This window comes from Galeopterus variegatus, unplaced genomic scaffold, assembly GCF_000696425.1.
Source record: "Galeopterus variegatus unplaced genomic scaffold, G_variegatus-3.0.2 Scaffold4443, whole genome shotgun sequence".
Classification (NCBI taxonomy): Eukaryota; Metazoa; Chordata; class Mammalia; order Dermoptera; family Cynocephalidae; genus Galeopterus; species Galeopterus variegatus.
The window spans coordinates 183218-189316 of NW_007730554.1; the positions used below are offsets into that span (position 1 = coordinate 183218).

At 49.7% G+C, this 6099-nt stretch overlaps 1 protein-coding gene across 1 annotated transcript in view; it reads right to left on the reverse strand.

Annotated features, from left to right (window-relative positions):
• The window catches only part of ABLIM1 (actin binding LIM protein 1), a 112632-nt gene extending 107618 nt beyond the window's left edge, over nucleotides 1-5014 (reverse strand). Inside the window, exon 1 of the mRNA XM_008587575.1 lies at nucleotides 4923-5014. The gene's annotated coding sequence lies outside the window, so the exon portion shown is untranslated. The remainder of the gene's footprint in view (nucleotides 1-4922) is intronic.
• Between the last annotated feature and the right edge of the window lie 1085 nt (nucleotides 5015-6099).

Here is a 6099-nt window from a genome sequence, read left to right on the forward strand (position 1 = left end):
TGGCAACAGGAGCATCTCGCACTCATTTGTTCCTGGACTTCTTAATTAGGAGGCAGGTTGTAATATCTTCAGAACTCTCCTAAAGTTACAGGTTAATTCACATAAACTTTTAAATATGTACCATTTATAGCTAGATCTTCCTAAAGAGAGTCTTGCTGTCAAAAAGGAAACTGAAAGCAAGTGATAATAAAGAAAGTTACAATTTGAGTGTACGCTACATGCCAAGCGTTATGTGCCAGTTTCCAGAAAATACTTCCAGAAAAAAGAACTGCTGGCTCTGACCCCTTAGAACTAAGGCATGAGAATTACAGAACTTGGATCCATAGAGCCAAAGAGACTTTAGGAGTCTGGTAATCCAAGTCTTGAATGTATATATTATGTATATTTTAATGCTTATATTTAAAGAAAGGAAAACTGAGGCTCAAGGAAGTTGTGAGACCTGCCCAAGGTCACCCCACTGGTGAGCTCCATGGCCAAGAGCAGCTCCCTGGCTCCCTGTCACCCGGAGCCCTTTCCAGTAAGCCACACGACGCTCAGGCTCTTCTCCCCACCCATCCCAGCTGACCTGATGTGAAGGGTCTGCAACTGTGGAGGAACATCTGGGAGACATAGAACCTAAGAGAAGGGTGGAACTTTGGAGGTCACATGCCAGTCTCTTTACCTGTGCAATGAACAGTCCCAAAGAGGCTGAACAACCTGTCCCAAATTACTCAGGAATTAGTGGCACAGCTGAGCCTGGAGCTTCTCTTCTCAATCATTGCCCTGTGACCTTTCTCCTTCTCAAAGCTTCCTCAGATGCCTGGAGCCACCTCAGGTGAAACCATACCTTGGCCACTCTGATGCTTAGTGAGCATTAGATTAAAACCACACCAGAGCTGCAGGGCCTCACTGGAATAATATCTGTGTAACTTCCTAGGTTTACTATGGTGGGTAGAATGGTGACCCCCTCCTCCCTGAAAGATACATCCACATCAAATCTCTGAAACCTGTGAATCCTAACTTATTTGGGAAAAAGGTCTTTGTTGATGTACTTAGGCTGAAAATCTTGAGATGAAGAGACCATCTTGGACTAGCTAGGTGGGCCCTAAATCCATTGACAAGCATCCTTATAAGAGAAAGGCAGAAGGAGGTTTGGCACAGAGAGAAGAGGAGACGTCACAGAGAAGGTGGCCACGTGGAGACAGAGGCACAGGTTGGCCTGATGTAGCCACAAGCCAAGGAACACCTGGGGTCACCAGGAGCTGGAAGACACAAGGATGGATCCTCCCCTAGAACCTTCAGATGGAGCATGGTCCTGGCCCACACCTTGATTTTGAACTTCTAACCTCCAGAACAGAGAGAATAACATTTCTGTTGTTTTAAGCTGTCATCGTTTAAAGCAAAAACAGGAAATGAATACATTTATAATCTCTATAGATAAAATAAATTCTTAAAAAACACACAAAACCAAGGTTCATAGTACTTACAATGAATCTGCAATCATAATGTTTCGCCAACAACTGGGTCAGAGAATGACAGGCAGGGGGAGGGGGAGGGCAGAGTGTGTGCAGGCCAAGATAAAATAAATTCTTAAAAAACACACAAAACCAAGGTTCATAGTACTTACAATGAATCTGCAATCATAATGTTTCCCCAACAACTGGGTCAGAGAATGACAGGCAGGGGGAGGGGGAGGGCAGAGTGTGTGCAGGCCAGCCCTGCTTCATATTTGGTGACCAAGCCGAGCTGACTCACAAGCTGTCACATGCCAGAGTGATAATCTTGCAGGACATTTTTCTAGGTTGCACATCCCTCTGAGGCGGACAGCACGCCTGCTGGGTGGATCCTGAATCCAAGTCCAGACCAGTGCAAACTACTCCCAGTCCCAACGCTGAAGGCATCACATGCCAGGTCTCCAAGCCTTAACCCTCACAATACGGCCTTCACTGAAACCTGAAGCCAATTTGGGATGAGGCCTTTGCAGCCCCAGTGAACACCAAATTGCTCGGGCCTCAGGGAGAAAACAGAGTGAGCAGATGTTTCTTCCAAATGGCATGTTCTTGGATCCAGCTTTTAGATATTCCTTCCCACAGCTGTTGAACTAAATCTGAAGGCAATCAACACACACACACACCCCTTTTGCCTCCCCACCTCTTTTTGGGGAGTACAGTTCTCCATGTTCCCTGAGGAGACAGCTGCTTCCATCTGTGCTGTCTGCCAACATGACTGTCACAAGCTTGGGGATATGTTCAAGATCTTCCTGCCTCTCTTCCTATGGCTGCACATCTGGGAAATGGTTCTGGTGTTTTATTGTTTTAAGATGAAATCTCCCAGTTGCTCCCAACTCGACAGGTTTATTTCAGTCCTGCATGGGAGATCAAACTGGGAAACCCCAAGGGAAATGCTTTCTGGGGGCCCCACTCAGGGCACCTCCTGAGAAGAGCTCTCTGGGGCTCTGGAGAAGGATGATGGACAGATTCAGGGGACAGGTGGCGAGGCACCAACCCCTCATACCAAAATGAGTGTTGTGTGCTGGCCCATTAGCTCAGTTGCTTAGAGCGTGGTGTTACAACACCGAGGTCGTCAAGGGTTCGTATCCCCGTACTGGCCAGCCACCAAAAAAAAAAGAAAAGAAGAAAAAAGTGTTGTGATATGACCACTCAGACTTCAAGCTGCCTCCTGGGTGGGTCACACCATCTTCTCCAATAGCTTTCCTGGGGATTTGCCTCTCCCTGAGCCAAAGCCCTAGTTTTGAAGGGTCCTTGGGCTGACAATCAAAGCTTTATTGGAAAGGCCATGGGAACTCCTCCCATCCTAACTGTGTGTGTAGAGTGGGGTCCACTTCTCAGGTTTCACTCCAGCCAGTGGCACCACTGTTTCGTGCTGAGTTCTGCAGTTGTCTCCTATCTTGTAACTGCCCACCCTGTCTCCTCCCTCACCCCCATCAAAGCCAGTTTTCCAAATATTGGAGGTGACATTCAGATAGTATAAAATGAACCGTTTCATTTGGCATTTAGCACAAGATCAATGCTGTGCGACTACCTCCACTATCTAATTCCAAAACGTTCTCATCACCCCAAAAGGAAACCCTGTGTCCATTAGACAATTACTCCCTATTTCCCCTTCCCCCAGCCCCTGGCACCCACCAATCTGCTTTGTCTTTATGGATTTACCAATTCTGGATAGCTTATATAAACGGAATCATACAACACGTGGCATTCTGTGACTGGCTCCGTTTACTTAGCATCACGTTCTCAAGGTTCATCCATGTGGCAGTATGCACCACTGCTTCATGTAAGGCCACATGCTGTTCCACTGTACATATGTCCCACACTTTGTTCATCCAGTCACCTGCTGATGGATACTTGGGTGTCTCTACCTTTTGCTGCTGTGAGTAGTGCTGCTATGCACCTGTGTGTATATATGGTGGATTGAGTCCTCCCATCCATTCTTCACACAACCTGATCCAATCCCACAACACTCCAGCTACAACCACTTGATGGCTCCCCACCACTCAGGATAAAGCCCAAGCTCCTGAGTGTGACTCTAGAGGCCGTCACACTCTGGCCGCTCCCCATCTCTCCAGCACCATCTCTCACCACGTGCTCCTGCCCAACTGACGTTTTGTTTCTGGCTTGTGCTGCAGGGCTCCTCGCCTCTGAGCCTCCGTGGGTGCTGCTCCCTCTTCCTATACCCTCTTCCTCTGGCTAAGAGGCAACTGCACCGACGACAGTCACTTCCTTATTTCCCAGATACAATCAGATGCACAAGATCCTAGCACAGAGCCAACAAGGCTCCTCGGTGTTTCATGGAAAGAGCTTACAGTGGGATACGGAAGGGCACGCACACTGGACCTTTGCTGTGGAATCCCATGGAAGAGAAAGACACTTGTCAGGGCCCTTCGGATTTGTGTCCTACGTCTCTGCAATATGCCCTGCTGGGAAATGTGAACGTGGTTAGGTGGACTCTGCCCTGGGGCCTCGCAGAGCGAAGTGACAAGCTGCTTGCCTAGCTGGGCATCCTCCCAGCTGCTGAACCTCCTGACCCACCCCTGCTGGGCACACACTCTCCACCCTGAAATGCGGGGCGTGGGTCTGGGGCCTCGCAGAGCGAGGTGACAAGCTGCTTGCCTAGCTGGGCATCCTCCCAGCTGCCGAACCTCCTGACCCACCCCTGCTGGGCACACACTCTCCACCCTGAAATGCGGGGCGTGGGTCAGGCAGTCTTTACTTTTTCCACTGGACGTGGTTGGCACCCCACAGGCCAGCGAGAAGTGGGGCAGGGACTCCCTCTGAACCCTGGCCCCGGAACTCCGAGAGGAGCCCAGCTCAGCACAGAAGCAGGCACCGGTGGGGCAGGTGCTGAGAAAACAGGAACAAAGCTTCCCACTCGAGGTGACCACACCTGAACCTGACAGCCTTCAACTGAGCCCGGGCTGCAGGGTGCCCTGGGTCACACAGGATGTGGTTACTGAAGGGTGGGGAAGTCTACACCTCCACCTTTCACCCACCCTTCCTCCCTCAGCTTCGGTTCTGAGCCTCTGCTCCCTGAGTGTGCACAGTACGCCCCGACGTGCGCACACGTCCTCATGCACACACGTTCATGCACATACCCACACACACGTGACTCTGGCACGCTCTTCATTTCCTCTTCCAACTTCTAAAAATAAACAGTCTAATATAACCTTTCCTTCTATATAATTCCCAAGAGAACCTTTATCATTCTTTTTTTCCCTTCATATTTTCCATCATTCCAACTTCCACATGAGCCTTTGGTAGAAACTGCCTCTGAGGACAATACAGCACGTTAATTCTCTGAGACATCGGTCACCTGCAACTACTGTCCTTCCCCCACAGGTGAAGAGCAGATGGAAAAGCAGGCTCTCTCATGTGTTTCTGGGGGCCTCTGAGGAAAATGACGCTGGCTTTGAGGGGAACACTTACCTCCAGGACTTTCCCTGTGATAAACTGGTGACAGGCTTCACATTTCACTCCAAAGAGCCCCTGGTAGTCCTTTTCACAGTAGGGGGCGCCATCCCTGCAAGACAAAAGCACATTCAGATCCTGACAGGAGGTGGCCGAGGGTCGGGAAAGACACCAAAACCGCATTTCTCTGAGTCCTTTTCCACAGAACGGTGGTAGACAGCATCTCTCTCCCACCCAGCATTCATACGCCTGGCAACCTGCTCAGACATGATCAAAACCACAAACTGAATGTTCCAGAGAGAGCGCTGCAGCTCTCAGGGCCACACAGAAATAATGGACAAATCGCCACATGATTACCCCGGCTGGTTCCTTGATTGTCTCAGAACTGACAGCACAAAACCCAGCATCATTCTCTTTTACCACCAGCTCAGATTGGCCTCTGATGGGTCTCAGTGTTCCTCCACCCTGAGGGGGGCTCACAAGCCACCCTGTTCCCCCACACCCTCTTCCTTGACCTTGCCCCCAGACCAGAGCCCCCCAGCATCCTTGAGCCTCCGTCCCCTCAGCTCTCAGGATCCTGCGGGGGCCACCCTGTTCCCCCACACCCTCTTCCTTGACCTTGCCCCACAGACCAGAGCCCCCCAGCATCCTTGAGCCTCCGTCCCCTCAGCTCTCAGGATCCTGCGGGGCCCAGGGCCTTCTCTCCCAGCTCAGGCAATGTCCTCCATTTGCCTTGGAACACCATAAAAATATTTTGCGTGCTGTTGAGTGGCACAGTTAAACAGCACCTCTCCAGACGACAGCTTACCTACTGCACAGGCTTCAGTGTCAGTTTAAAAGTGGGCATTTTTCTCTTCTTATTTTGGCTGTCCATCACAATCACTGGTGGAGCTTCTTTTTTCTTTCTAACACCAGTGTTTCAGCTTTACCCCAGACCTCCTATGAAAGTAGATTTCTAGGGGGTGAGGCCCAAAGTTGCTTTTTTTGTTTCACTATATTTTTAAATTAATTTTCTTGAATAGCTGATTTCATATGGTTGAGGAAAATTTTTAAAAGCATAAAAGGGTATATAGTGGAAAATTATCCCTCATTGCCAGGCTACGTGCTTTTTTTCCCCACTTCTCTTACTTAACTCTATTATCTGCACGAGCTCTCTGACGAACATGAACCCACTCCCTGGCAGGCTGCCTTGTCA